Here is a 15,606-nt window from a genome sequence, read left to right as displayed (position 1 = left end):
TAATAAGAAATTAAAGATAGAATATTAAAAGATTATATGCTTCATGGAAATCTGGAAAGGATATAGATATCAAATGAATAAGAATGTGTAAAATTTTAATGTTTAAAAGTTTCCATTTATTAAACATCTACTATAACAAGCATTGTACTGGGTCATTATATAACTTTCTCAAGTCCTCGCAGTACTACTAAAATATAAAGTTGGCATCATTTTATAGAAACAATATGTATGTGACTCATAAGAACTTATCAAAAGTCCCATGACTAGTAATGTTGAATCCAAGATTTAAACTCAGAATAATCTATACCCAATACTCTCTCCTATTAAAAAAGTTTGATGATCCACCACATAAAGGAATCTATCTATTTTACTAGACTTCCTAACAGTCATGCAATTTTAAATATCATAGTACCTATAGTTTCATTCCATTTATATTAGTTCTTTGCTGTCATATTTATGCCCTACATCAGATGAAGTTCCATTTTCATTAAATCATATCAATGAAATACACTTATCAGTATTTTACATTGCACATCACTATTGTTGTTAACGTCCATAGGAAAGTTAATCTTTTTGTCTCTTTCCATATCATATTCTTTGGAAAGAAGTCACTATATATGGCCCACAGTTAAGGAGTGGGTAATTAATATCCCTCCCCCTTGAAGGAGGATTGTGTACATAAACTATTTGAAACTTTACTGATGGAAAAATATGTCCATTTTCCTCCCATGTATTTATTCACGTAATCATTTATTTATCACATATAGAACTATATCTTATTTTTTACATTGGTTATAATCCAATATAATTTTATTATATAATTAAATGTCCCTTTCCTATCCCCCCCATTATTGTGTTCTTAGAGTTGTATTGGAGTTTTATTTATTTATTTATTTTTAAGAGACAGCGTCTTGTTTTGTCACTAGCCCTGAGTACAAGTAGTGTGATCACAGCTCACTGCAACCTCAAATTCCTAGGGTTTCACCATGTTGCCTAAGCTGGTCTATAACTCTTGGCCTCAAGCAAGTCTCTAGCTTCATCCTCCCAAAGTGCTGGCATTATGGGTGTTAGCCCCTGAACCCAACCTGTAGCTATTTTTGAACAGTTTTTTACTTTCCAGCACAATAAAATGCTCTAGCATCATGTTGTATGCTGTATATTCCTTGCCACATTCTTAGAATTAGCCATTTCTGTAAGCGTCTGTGGTTTGTTTTATTGGACAATAATACTATGTATTAAAAACTAAGAACTGGGCTGTAGATATGCCCATTGCTACTAGAAAGCAGTTGCTTTTAGGCCTTCTCAGCTGACAAAAGAAGGGGATATATATTTGTATATATTACTTAAATGTATATATATATATATATACACATATACACATATTTACAAATATTTCCATATGTAACTATCTATATCTATGTTAAGCTAAACTTAATTTAGTCATGTTGGAACATTAATCTGTGAGCAGACTGATTAATCTAGCTTCCTACTCTTGATACTGTGTAACCTGCCACTTCTACAGTGAAAAGCTTGACTTACAACATCTGTTTCTAATCATTCAATTTCAGTATACACATATAATAATACATATAACAACCTGTACCTCCATGAGAAACAACTTGATAACTGGAGTATATTGCTTAGACAGAGTTTCTTTCGTCTGTAGTCTTATCTATGCCATTCATTCAAAGTTACTCTTGTGTTTTACGTTTGATGGAGCTGAATGTGCCACAGGCTTTAAATTCTTCTAGTGCCTTTTTTCTTTTTTCTCTCCCCTCCTGACTTTGGGCTTCTCCACCTACTTTTTCATAGACAGTGTCTGTTGTATCATGCAGCTCTAATCCATGGTTATTATACCACTGCCTTGTTGGTGAGTTGGTAAGGTGTGGGGAAAAGAATTCTATAATCTTATAATTAGATTTGGCTTGGGGCTAGAGCCAAAGAAATGTTCTTTCCTCAGGTGGGATAAGGCCTTACAAAAGTATTTTCCCCTGGAGAGGTCTTCGTTATGGTGAAAGCTATAAAGGTATTTCCCAATGATTATCTTCCCTCTCTCATTCAGAGTCACCATGGGGTGCTTTTCTGATTCTTAACCATGAGAACCTAATTAGTAAAATCTGGTTCTTGGAGGTAAAACCTATGAAAGTATTGGGATTCCACCAAGACTTCAGTTCCTAGAAGTTCGTAAATCTCAAGCTAGTCCACATAGTCTCCAGAAATTTTTCACAATTGCTATTTAAGTGTTCCTAATGGTTTATGGTTCCAGAAACTCCTGGTATAGATAAATATATTTCAACTGAAACCTTCTGTATTTCTCCATCTTTTCAGATTTAAATATGGTGGTTTCCCCTACAACCACCTGAGAAGCCCTCTGATAGGTTCAAGAAAAGTTGTCGATTTTCAGTTTTTTCAGCTTTTGTTTGGTATATGCACAGGAATGCTGACTTTTAAACTTTTTACATAATAAGTATGAAACCAAATGCTCCAATCATTTTTCATGTGAGATAAAAAGATGCTGGAATTTCTATTTCTTTTATTCTTTATTTTCTAGTCAGTGATGCCTTAGAAGCATGAATATTTAGGATAACAAAATCAAAAGATTTAAATAACTTGTGATTTTTAACAAATGATTCTAAAGCGTGACATTATAAAGTTCGTGTTCACCAATACTAATTTTCATGTTTCCTGCCCATACTCTGTGGGATTGGTTAAGCATTTTGGTGTTCAGGGGGCATTATTGAGAACCCTGAATCTTAATCTGCTTCTGAAAAGAAAAAGATTAATCATACTTCAAAAAGTACTTGAATTTTACTTACTGATTTATTAGATATGAGAATGCTTTGCACTGCATTTTTAGGTTGAAGTTTTGGGAAAGAAAATCAAACTCAAAATGTCAAGATGTTAACTGTTTTCAGAAATGTTCAACCAGAGATTTGCCTTTAGCATAGTCAAGCTAATACTAATGTAGAATATATTTTTGTATCTCTTTTCCTAATAGCATATTACATAATCCCTAGGGGGCAAGTAATTTTTCTTAATGACAGTAATTGCAATAGAGTTTAAAATGGCTTAAAGCCAAGGCTGTGTCAAATTTTTATGTCAATGAAATGGAAAGATAAGGAAGGAGTTGGATAAAGAGGAAAGTAGTGAAGAAAAGAGACAACGTTTGTGGATTGTAATCTTAGAGGCATGAGCATGAAGCACACCAAGACTAAGACTGATACCATGAAATTTGCACATGCTATCCTGTGTTGTGACAGAAAAATAGAGAATATTTAATTGCTAATTATCCCTTCTAATATACTAAACACATTGTGACCTCAGTATGATGGGGAATTCAGTCTAAAAATAGGCATATATGACTGAATAGATGGCATAATGCTTTAATCAACTATGAAACAGTACCTTGAACAGCCACCAGGAGAAAAGCAATTGCTCCTCGAAATTGGTCCCAACAAAATAACATCCTTTTTAATATCACAAGTCAGCCTGGTAGAGAATATAGTATAATAATAATTGCATACTAGTTTATCATTTAAAAAATACCTTTGACATACAACATCCCATTAACTACTTACAGCCAATTCTTTCAAAGAGGAATTGTTAGCATATTACATAATGTGCCCAAGGTTACAGCTCACAAGTGATTGGGCTTACTGATGCCTTGAAAAGAATCTCTTCAGGTCATTGCATCATCAAGGAATCCTAGAAGTAAAAAAAAAAAGTCCTACTGAAAGTTAAAGACACCCTTCTTGTCCTTAAATGTCAGAGATGGTTGATCTTAATGGGCCAGTAGTCTTCCTGAAAAATTATTCTTCATTTTTTAATTTTAATTTTTTGAAACAGAGGCTCCTGACCTCAAGTAATCCTCCCATCTCAGCCTCCCAAAGTGCTAGGATAATAGGCATGAGCTACTGCATCCACTTGGTGTTTCATATTTTCTAATGTTCAAAAATTTCCCTCCTACTCATGGATAGAAACATTTCTTAAAATTACATTCTAGCAAAGGAGAGATCCAGAAGTCTTTTGTTAGAAAAAGTACCCTTTTAAGTGTTGAGATACTCAAAAGCTTTTTCGATAAAATTATATTTAAATCCTAGAAAATACCGCTATCTGTATGAAAGGTATCACAATATTTTTTTGGTGACTAGGAAAGTTTTGAAAGAGAGTGAATTAAAACTTTCAGTTGTCTACAGTGATAACTGTACTGTCTATAGAAATATGGACGCTACTTCATGTTGGTAGCACTCGTGTGCAAAATTAACTTGATTGAATGGTAGCCTCCATGCGTCCTAACACAAAAATTACTGTTGAACACAACTGTTGTGGAACAGAAAGGCTAACAGACCAAAATAGAGTGTTTCAGTCATATACACTATTAAATGAGTTAAGTTTTAGGGTAAAGTTTCGATACATTAATACACTTAAGATAAGGTACAAGTTGAAGGATGAACAGCACTACCTAGATTCTGGGTACACAATTTTCATTCCTTTTTTCCCTGAAACACTTCAGCTTTTCCCACAAAAAGTGTGGTTACAAGTTCTAGAGTTATAATTGACGAAAAGAGTTCACAGACAGAAGGTTCCCTGGTCTAACAGCAAGTACTTGCTCTATCAGAGAGTCACTTGGAAAATGATGTCTGACCAATGGCTGTAACACCCATGATTTTTATTTGTCTTAGGGGTTGAGGATACATAGAGTTAGATTAGATATCATCAGCGAATGGGTAGTTAAATTAAGTCCATGTGAGTATTAAATACCACAAATGTCTCATATAATTTGTTATACTATATATAATATATATATTTATTACTTAATAAGTATACATGATATATATACTTATATATACTTACATATATAAGTAATATATATATACTTATTACTTCATGACTACTAAATATATATTCATTCCTTCCATCACTTGCTCTGAATGTTTCACATGCCTATACCGTACACATTAACAGTGTATTTATACTTAGAACATTTTATCATTGTCAACCATCCCATTTGCTTTGTTTCTGACAAACTGAATATTCTAAAGCAATAAAGAAAGTGTGCACTGCAGCAGCCCCAGATTTATCACCGTGGATATACCCTTAATACAGCATATCCACCATATACATCCTGCAGTTTGAATTTACAAGGTGGCTATCACAATAGCAATAAATCAGTTTTAGCAATAAATCATAATCTGTGTAGTTATTTTGGTATCATATGGAGAATGTATAAGACATAATACGATGAAACTGTAAAGGACAACTTGTAATTCGAAAAGCAAAAGAAATCATAGGACTAATGCTAAAGATGAGAAAATTTTCACACAACAACAGAAAATGTTTTTTTTCTTAAAATCATCATAATCTGTTAAAATGACAAATAAAATAAATTTTGAATAGCACCATTATTTTGCATAAATTTTATAGTTTAATGAAGAATTTTCCTACTAAAACTACCCTATATTAACTTTTATATTTGTATATATGAATATCAGAGATAGTCTGTTTTTATGTTACCGAGTTTTCCATTATTATTCTTAAATCCTTAGTAGAATTTTATAATACTTTTTTCAATTTTGAAAGAATTTATCCAAGTAAATATTAAAGGAAAAAGTACATGTGAAAACAGATAAAAATCACATTCACAGTAACATACAAATTATATAATTTTTAGAAGACTATGTTCATTCCCTTTATTAGGCAGTCATGAAAGATAAGTTACATCAATCTGGAGTTTTTAAAAACTTGTATAAATTTTAATGGTAAGCAGTTACTCTTCAGAGGCTAAATGACATTAGACATGTTAACTTGTTAAACTGGTTAGAATATAGTAGCAGTGTGCTGATCTGTAAATCATTAGATAATAATAGGAAAAATTACATCATTATATATTAATGTGCTTGTAATGCTGGATGGCTGAATGCTATGACTCTGTGTTTATATTCAATAAGGAGAATTCCTCGGTGTGTGTGCTATATATATGTGTGTGTGTGTGTAAAAATATATTTACTATGTATATATAGTATAAGAATATACCATAGAGTATAAAGAACACATATTTTTAGTATATATATATAGCATATACATATAGCAAATACACAGAGAAATGTGTGTGTTCTTTATACTATATGTACAGTAAATATATTTTTACACACACACGCATATATATATATATGTATACAGCACACGGAGGAATTCTCCTTATTGAATATAAACACAGAGTCATAGCATTCAGCCATCCAGCATTACAAACACATTGATATGTAATGATGTAATTTTTTTATACTATACAATATGTACAGTATATATATTTTACATATATATTGCATATATGTTTTACATATATATAGTACATATAGTATAAAGAACACACATTTTCAGTGTTTCATAAATAGTGTTTTCTCCGTATAGCACAAGTCTTTCTGTTTCTTGCTCACTCTCACTAGTAAGCCAACCAGTTGTTAAAATCTATGTTGTCATCACAGAATGTGCGCTGTCTACCAATCTAACTTATCTGCATTAGGAAAAATATACACACTGTCAGGGCACTCATCTAAAGCTTGATTTAAAATACATAGAATTAATTAGTAGAAAAGTGTAGAAATTATTTTGATTTCTAAGCTACATATATATTTTATGGCTCAACTTTTGTTTGGGGATTTTATACTATATGCAATTATACATGTCTCCCTAGAAAATCATGTGCCAATTTATATTTATTTCTTTAAGGTTGTTTTAAAAGACACATATAACATGAGATTTCTCCTTGGCATGCTCCCAGAATCATCACATCATGGAGTATTCATCACATCCAATTTTCATAATTTAATACCCTCAGTTTCAAATGGAAATTTTTGTCCTTTCCAGACTTTTATGATCAAAAAATTAATTATGCTTAAATATCTAATGATATGTACTCTGGTCCCATAGACATCATCGCCTTATAACCAAATTTTACTTTCCAGTCTCAGTAGTGCTCAGCATCCTTTCTCGATGATTTTTCTCAGTCCTCCAGTCCAAAAACTCCATATCCCTTTTCTAAACACAGAGGGCAGATTCATCTTAACAGGCTTTCAACCATAAACTTTAATAGCACTTTAAACAGCCTCAAAATAGAGTTTCTTCTTTAATTAAGAAGATGTTACTTTGTACATCATAATTTAAATACATCAAAAAGTTCCTTGTTAAAGCTTAAGATATATTACAAAGCCATTCTATAGTATGGCTGGAGGGCTTTGCAAATTGGAAGAATGACAGATCAAATTCTGGAGAAAGTTACGTCAGTTGGAATGCTAGAGATAGAGCAGCTTATTTAAATTGTGCAGGCAAAACAATTAGAGAACATGTCTAATTGGGATGTTTTGTTTTATTTTGTTAAAATGAAGCACAAGCTAAAATCAAGTAATAACAATGCATGATGTACCTCTAAGTATGTGCAAGTGTATGCACATGTATGTTGAGAAGTATTGGAAAAAATTCAATATTTTAAACTTAATATCACAAGTGTATGTGCCTTTATACTCAGTAATCTTAAAATGCTCTTAAGAAGGAATAAATGTTTAGGGAAAGCTCTAATTTTATCATAGGAATTTGACATGAGGGACTTATTTTAAATAACCAAAGTGATTTAGAAAGATATTATTTATCAATTGTCTCATTTTTTAATATTTCCCAATTATTAGCTATCTTTATTTCACTGATTAAAAAGTGTGAGAACTAAAGCCAAATTATTTCTACTTTTATTTAGTACAAGTTGCTTATGCCCATTACATGCTGTCCAGACAAAAATGTATTTATCTGTTCAATTCTGTACCACACTCTGAAGCTACTATTTTAAAAGTCTTTTCAATTTTTCTGCTTCAAATATGCTTCTAACCCAGACACTCTTAATTTATACCTCACAGAAAATGTACCTGACTTTCACTTTTAAACATATCAACTTGCTCTCCAAGCCTTCCCACATTTTTGCTCCCTTCTCTCCCTCCTCCTCAAAAGACATTTAAGGCCTTCAGATCCCATCAGTCTTCTCCAAAACCCAATCCTATTAATAATCCCTTCTCACCTGTCTCAACTATCCTTTCTACATATACAACTGCCTTCTTTGTATTCAACTGCACCTGCCCGATGGCCTTTAAAATGGGTTTAACACTGTGTCTGCTCTCAAAAATAAAAAAATTTAAAAGACTAACAAGTACTTCCCCATCCAATGTTCCCATCCTATCCAGTTGCTGCCATGCTTATTTTTTTTCTTCTCCATAAAAGTATTTATTAAAAGAGTTCTGTATTCACTATTTTGGTTTGCATACCTACGACTCAGTCTTCAATTCACTGCGGTCTGGCTCCTGCTGACACCAGCTAAATTCAGTTAACAAGTGTCAGACTTTTCTTTAAATGCATTCTCCCTCACTGGTGTTTGTTTCTGTTCATTCATTCCTTCATTCACTTACTCATCAGTATTCATTAATTTCTGAAGGGCACACAACATACTAGGCCTTAAACTAGGTATAGGGGCTCTTGCAGTGAACAAAAGTTACAAATACCATAACTTATGGAAAAGGAGGCAGACAATGAAAAAACTAAATAAGTAATATATTAGATTAAAAAAAGCAAAGCAGAGAAGTAACTAGTTACCCTTGGCAGTTTGGAGTGTGAAATCCAAATTCAAAGACAGTGTTAAGAAAAGATTTCACTGTGCATGTGATAAAAATGGTAATGGAATAAGCTTGTGGGTAAATGGAACAAGAGCTTTTCAGAAAGATGACAGAAATTTTAATTCCCAAAGTCAGTGACTATTGAACATTTTCTCAACTGCACAGTTTTGTTCTTCTGCTAACTCTCCATCATTTTTTTCCTCTTTGCTTACAGGCTCATTCTCTTCCTTCCAGCCTTTAAATGTTGTAATGTCATTAAAAATGTGTTTGGTCTGGGCGGCGCCTGTGGCTCAGTGAGCAGGGTGCCGGCCCCATATACCGAGGGTGGCGGGTTCAAACCCAGCCCCCGGCCAACAAAAAAATAGCCTGGCGTTGTGGGGGGCGCCTGAAGTCCCAGCTACTCAGGAGGCTGAGGCAGCAGAATCGCCTAAGCCCAGGAGTTGGAGGTTGCTGTGAGCTGTGTGACGCCACGCACTCTACTGAGGGCAATAAAGTGAAACTCTGTCTCTACAAAAAAAAAAAAAAAAAAAAAAAAAAAAATGTGTTTGGTCTTCTTTTACTCTTTTATAAATTCCTTTCTTGATGTTTTATCCACAAATATGGTGTTAAAGATCAGCGATATGGGTGTCTCTCGTGAAAACCCTACCTTTGAGTTAATAACTCGTGTGTCAAGCTGCCAATTTCAATCACACTTTAGATGTAAAGAAATCTTATACTCACTTTGTCCAAAAATCAACCCTTGATTTTCTGCATGGAATGTGGTGTTCCCACTAGTGCTTTCTACCTTAGTGAATGGCATTGTCTTTCTTTAGGTTTCTTCAGCCAACATCTTGACAGTTTAATTATTGACAGTTAATCAATAGTTTAATTTCTTTGTCATATGACAGCTTATCATCCTAAAGGAGTTTCCAACTTCACATCCTAAATATGTCTCTATTCAATTTAGTTCTCTCCATCCAAGTTACTGTCATCTCTTCCTGAAATGCAGAAATGTTCTTCAGTTTCCATCTTTAAAGGTTCTTCCCCTTGTAGCCAGTTTAATCACACATTTAATCCTACTTCTTAAAATTCCTACTTTTGAATACTTTCAATTTTTAGTGGTCAATTAAATGTTTTAAAATTAAAAGTTGAACAAAATCTTCTAATAGCCCCTATGCTTTTATGACAAAATCCAAATGTTTAATATGGGAGAAAAAGTGCTACAACCTGATTCTTAAAACCCTCTCTGCCCTTGTCTGTCACCATTTCCTTTTTCTATGTTCTAGAATAGACATTCTTTAGGCTCTTCAAATATGATGTGCTCATATATTAGGGATTTTACACATTCGCTGCTGTTCCTTATACTGGAATTATATCTTTCACTGCCTTTTTTACTTAGTCCATATTTATCCTCCGCATTCCTTTCCAAAGGTGAATTCTCCACACTAGCACGACCTACCACAGAACACCCTGGGTTCCATGTTACATGCATCTGCAGACTTTGCAGTTTTTTGTTTGTTTGTTTGTTTTTGTTGCTTTTATTTGTTTTACAAATGTCATCACAGTTGTTACTTTTCAGGTATATGAGTTATTTTTTTAATACCTGTCTTCTCAACTCAACTGTAAATTTATTAAGGACTAAGATTGTTTCCATTTTGTTTTGCTGCTGTGCCCTAGAAACCTAACATGTTCCTTAGCACTTAGTGCACATTCACATGCTTGTTGAATAAATCGGTGAAAGTTTGAATGAATAAACACAATTAAAATGCTATTTGTCCTGCTACAAGATAATTTTTAGCAGTTTGGACTTCAAGGTTTTTAATTATCAAACATATTCCTTTAGAAAATTTATACGATATCACTAAATCTTAGTTTTTTCATGTATAATTTGAGAAAAATTATAGTTTTACCTCGTAAGTTAAAATAAAGAAATTCATCTTTGTAAAAGACATAAAATAGTACCTTGCACATAAGTGCTCAATAAAAACTTGCTTTTTTAATCATCTGTAAATTGTTTAAAGCAGTAACTTTAACTCCAAAATTTCACTTATATTCATAATTAACTCAGTAGTTCATTCTTTATAAGATGCACAATTCCCTGGAGATTGGGGTAATGTTTGAACTGTAATCATTATATTGAGCTGCCATTAACTGTAAGTTTTCATTACAGAGTTTTAATTACTTTTTAAATAAAAGGGGTGGAGAGGTCCCTCCAATGCCTACAATTTGTTCTTACCAAAAGGTTTTTTTGCCCTAGGGAAAGAAATCAATTAATTAATGACACTTCAGCCATGCAATCAGCCTTCAGCAGATCCCTGACCTGAGAAACACTGATCTGAAATAAATAAAGAGAGAAAAAATAAGGTGCTGGTAAATATAATATTGTTCTCTTTCCCCTAAATCTGCCTAGAATAGCAAAAGAAATCAAACAGAAATAAGAACTATATGTTCTACAGAAGAAGACAATCATAATTCCAAATAGTAATATTCAAGGAAGTGCTGCCAAATTCAACACAAGTAATGCTGCATGCAGACTAATATTGAGAGAGAAAATTGAAACACTGTTATTTAAATATAGGTGTCATCCTCAGGGGCGGAAGCCAAATATTACATTTTAGAATGTTAAAAAAAGAATACATAAAATATTGGTAGAACTTTTCCTGGATTGAGTTTTGTCACAAAGAATAAAGATTAACCAGTATATCCCAAAATTGGTGTTATAAATAACTGTATTGTAAGTAAAGGAAAATTATTGCTGGTGTGGAAATCGTGGGGGTTATTTATTTCCCAGTAATTTCCTTCAAAGATCTGATCCAGTAATAATTACCTCCCTTTACAATAAATGTTAAGCAAACAAGAAATAGCAAGCACTTTATACAAAGGTACCAGAAGAAAAAGAAAAGAAATGAAGAAAAAGGATAAGATGCAAATAGGGAAAAAATAATGACAGATTGAAACACATACTTGAAAATTTTTTCATGAAACCAATAAAAAATGTCATGAAAATTATCCCCATGAATTAAATAAACTTATAACAACAATAATCTCAACCAAAATAAGACAAACCCAATATTTTTTTCAGAGATACAGTTTAAGGACTATATTGAGATTATAAAAACATATTAATTCCAAAGTACCCACATTTAGGGTAGATGGGGAAGGAATATAAAAACAATGGTAAAATTTATATCAAAGCCACCACGATTAGAACAGTACAAAAGAAAGAAAACAGCTGAAATTATAGCTGATAATCCATAAATATTTTTATTTTTATTTATTATTATTATTATCATTATTATTATTATTATTTTTGAGACAGAGTCTCACTGTGTCACCCTCAGGAGAATGCCGTGGCATCACAGCTCACAGCAACCTTCAACTCTTGGGCTTAAGCGATTCTCTTGCCTCAGCCTCCTATGTAGAAATTCATACATGACTTTAAAAATGTATACACAGAAAGAAAGAGATAGCACATGAAACTAAGAAAATATAAAAAGAAAAAAAAAAAAAAGAGCACCAGAAATGGTAAGTACATTTCTGTAAGCATATCTGTGTATGTTTTTTCTCATCATTTAAATTTTGTTTTCTTTCTTTTTTTTTTCATTTTTTGAGATAGGATCTCACTCTGTTGGTCATCCTAGAGTTTCGTGGCCTCAGTCTTGCTCATAGCAACCTCAAACTCCTGGGTTCAAGTGATCCTCCTGCCACAGCCTCCTTAGTAGGTTTGGACTATAGGTGCCCACCATGACACCAGGATAATTTTCTATTTTCAATAGAGACATGCTCTCACTCTTGCTTGGGCTGCTCTTGAACTCCTGAGCTCAAATGATCCTCCCACCTTGGCCTCTCAAAGTGCTAGGATTACAGGCATGAGCCTCTGTGCTCAGCCCATAAATTTCTTTTTTTTTTTAATTTTTAAAAGTATTTTATTTTATTATTAACTATTAAAGTGACATGAAGAGAGAAATGGAACTATACTCTTTTAAAATTCTCACAGTTTTGTGTACTTGGTAGTGGAAGATGTAAATGGTGGCGCCCAGAGATGAGGGCACAGAGGGGATGTTCAGGCCAGGTTTATTGAAAGGGGAGAGTGACTGGCCTGGGCAATGCAAAGATAGCATCTGCACCCAAGGGCAGTTGGAGACCACTTTTATATGGGGCAGGGCACATTCTACAGATTGCCTGTCAGGTTAGAATCTTTAGGCTCCAACTTCTAGAGAGTGTGGCTAGCCAGATTCCTTGTGTCTTTGTTTTAGGAGGAGAGAAGGAAGAGGGAGAAACAGTTTGCTGTGGGTGTGTGTTAGGCCCCCCAACAGGTAGACTGTAACTTAAATATAAAATGTGATAATTTAAAAATGGGTACTATAAAGCGTATTATAACCACTAAAGTATCATAAACTATAAATATAAAATTTACTCAATTCATCCAAAAGACAAATTAAAAAAAAAGAAAATGTAGGAACAAAAAACAAAAATAGATCACTTCTGGACCACAAAATACATCTTAACATTTTTAAAAAAATAGAAATTATACAATGACTATTCATATACAATGATGAATTTAAACTAGATATCAGTAAATAGAAAGATACCTAGAAAATCTCAAATACTTGGGACACTAGACAACACGCTTCTAAATAATACATAAGTCAAAGGAAAAAAACTCAAGAGAAATTTTAAAATATTTCAAATTTAATGAAAATAAAAACATAACATATTGGATACAGAAAAGGCAGTGCAACAAAGATCTAAAATTAGTCATGTAAGCTTTTGACTTAAAAAACTAAAAAAGAAAGATCAAATTAAATCTATAGTTAATAAAAAATAAATAATAAAATTTAGAACAAAATTAATAGCATTGTAAACAGGAAATAATAGAGAAAAATCAGTAAAACTGATCAGGTGTGATAGCTCATACTGTAAACCTAGCACTCTGGGAGGCCAAGGTGGGTGGATTTCTTGAGCTCAGGAGTTTGAGACCAGCCTGAGGGGATTGAGACCCTGTCTCTACTAAAATTAGAAAAACTAGTGGGGTGTAGTAGCACATACCTGTAGTCCCAGCTACTTGGGAGGCTGAGGCAAGTGGATTGCTCAAGCCCAAAAGTTTAAGGTTGCTGTGAGTTATGACACTACAGCACTCTACCTAGGGCAACAGAGTGAACTCTTTCTCAAAAAAAAAAAAAAAAAATCAATAAAACTCAAAACTGATATTAATATTTCAGAAAATTCAATAAACTGACAAATCTCTTCTCAGACTAATAGACAAAAGAAAAATTAGGCCAGGTACAATAGCTTACACATGTATTCCAAGCACAGGAAGGAGGCTGAGGCTGGTGCATTGCTTGAGCTCAGGAGTTTGAGTACAGCCTGAACCAGACTGAGACCCCGTCTTTAAAAAATTAGCTGGGCATTGTGGATGCCTGGTACTCAGGAGGCTAAGGCAAGAGGATCATTTGAGCCCAAGAGTTTGAGGTTGCTGTTAGCTATGATGCTATAGCACTTTACTGAGGGCAACAAAGTGAGACTCTGTCTTAAAAAAAAAAATAAACAAAAATAAAACACAAATTAGTAATATCACAAAATGAAAGAGGAACTATCATCACGGATCCCATGGACATTAAAAGATAATAAAGAAATATTTTGAATAAATTTATTCAAAATAAATTTCAGTATCCAGTATGTTATGTTTTTATTATCATTTAATTTGAAATATTTTTAAATTTCTCTTGAGGTTTTTTTCCTTTGACTTATATATTATTTAGAAGTGTGTTGTCTAGTCTCTAAAACTGCTTTCTTAGATCAGAAAATTTGGACAGGCTTAAATACATTAAAGAAGTTGAACCAATGATAAATAACCTTTAAAAAATGATGACAGGCATAGAAGATTATTCTGTTAAATTCTACTAAACATTTAAGAAAGAAATTATAACTATTCTTTACATCTACTTCAGGAAAAGCAGAGAGAACATGTTTTAATTCATCCTGAGGAAATTGAAATAAAACATATTCTCAATATCATAAAACATAAAAATGTAGTGGTAAGTTTGACAGAAGTTGTTCAAGCCCTTTACACCAAAATCATAAAATATTTTCAATAAAAATAAAAGCCCCAAGTAAATGGAGACTGTACTGTATCCACAGGTCAAAATATTTTATGTTGATTAAGTTGTCAAATCTCAAATGATCTACGGAGTCACTTGAATCCCAGTAAAAAATATTGCAAGCCTTTTTTATTGACACTGAAAACCTGAGTTTATAATTGATATGGAAATGCAAATAACAGAATAACTAAATAAAATTTAGAAAAAAACAAAAAGAGTTGGAGAACTATTTTATCTGATTTAAATACTTATCATACAGGACACAATTACAAGAGGGACTTTACCTAAGTCTTTGTACCTTCAATTAATCCCAAACAATAAATAATAATAATTATATTAATAATAATAAAAATAATAAAATAAAGACATTTCATAAAGCCACCAAAATTAAGACATACCATGCCCATGGTTGGGAATAATCAACATTGTTAAAATGTCCATATTACCCAAAGCAATCTACAGATTTAATGCAATCCCTATTAAAGCACCATTGTCATACTTTAAAGAGCTTGAAAAACTAGTACTTTGTTTTATATGAAATTAGAGAAAACCTCAAATAGCCAGACATTACTCAGAAATCGAAAGGCGGTATCACATTACCGGACTTCAGGCTATCCTGTAAATCAATAGTGATCAAAACAGCATGGTACTGACAGAAAAATAGAGAGAGAGATATATGGAACAGAACAGAGAACCAAGATATGAACCCACCCACTTAACGTCATTTGATCTTTGATAAGCTTATCAAAAGCATTCAATGGGGAAAAGATTCCCTGTTTAACAAATGGTGCTGCATGAAGCAGCTGGTGACCCATTAAAGACTGAAACGGGACTCTCACCTTAGACCATTAATGAAAATTGATTCTCAGTGGACAAAA

Source organism: Nycticebus coucang, chromosome 11 (assembly GCF_027406575.1).
Source record: "Nycticebus coucang isolate mNycCou1 chromosome 11, mNycCou1.pri, whole genome shotgun sequence".
NCBI lineage: Eukaryota > Metazoa > Chordata > Mammalia > Primates > Lorisidae > Nycticebus > Nycticebus coucang.
The sequence above is the reverse complement of the archived record's forward strand: the minus strand, read 5'-3'. Positions refer to the sequence as shown.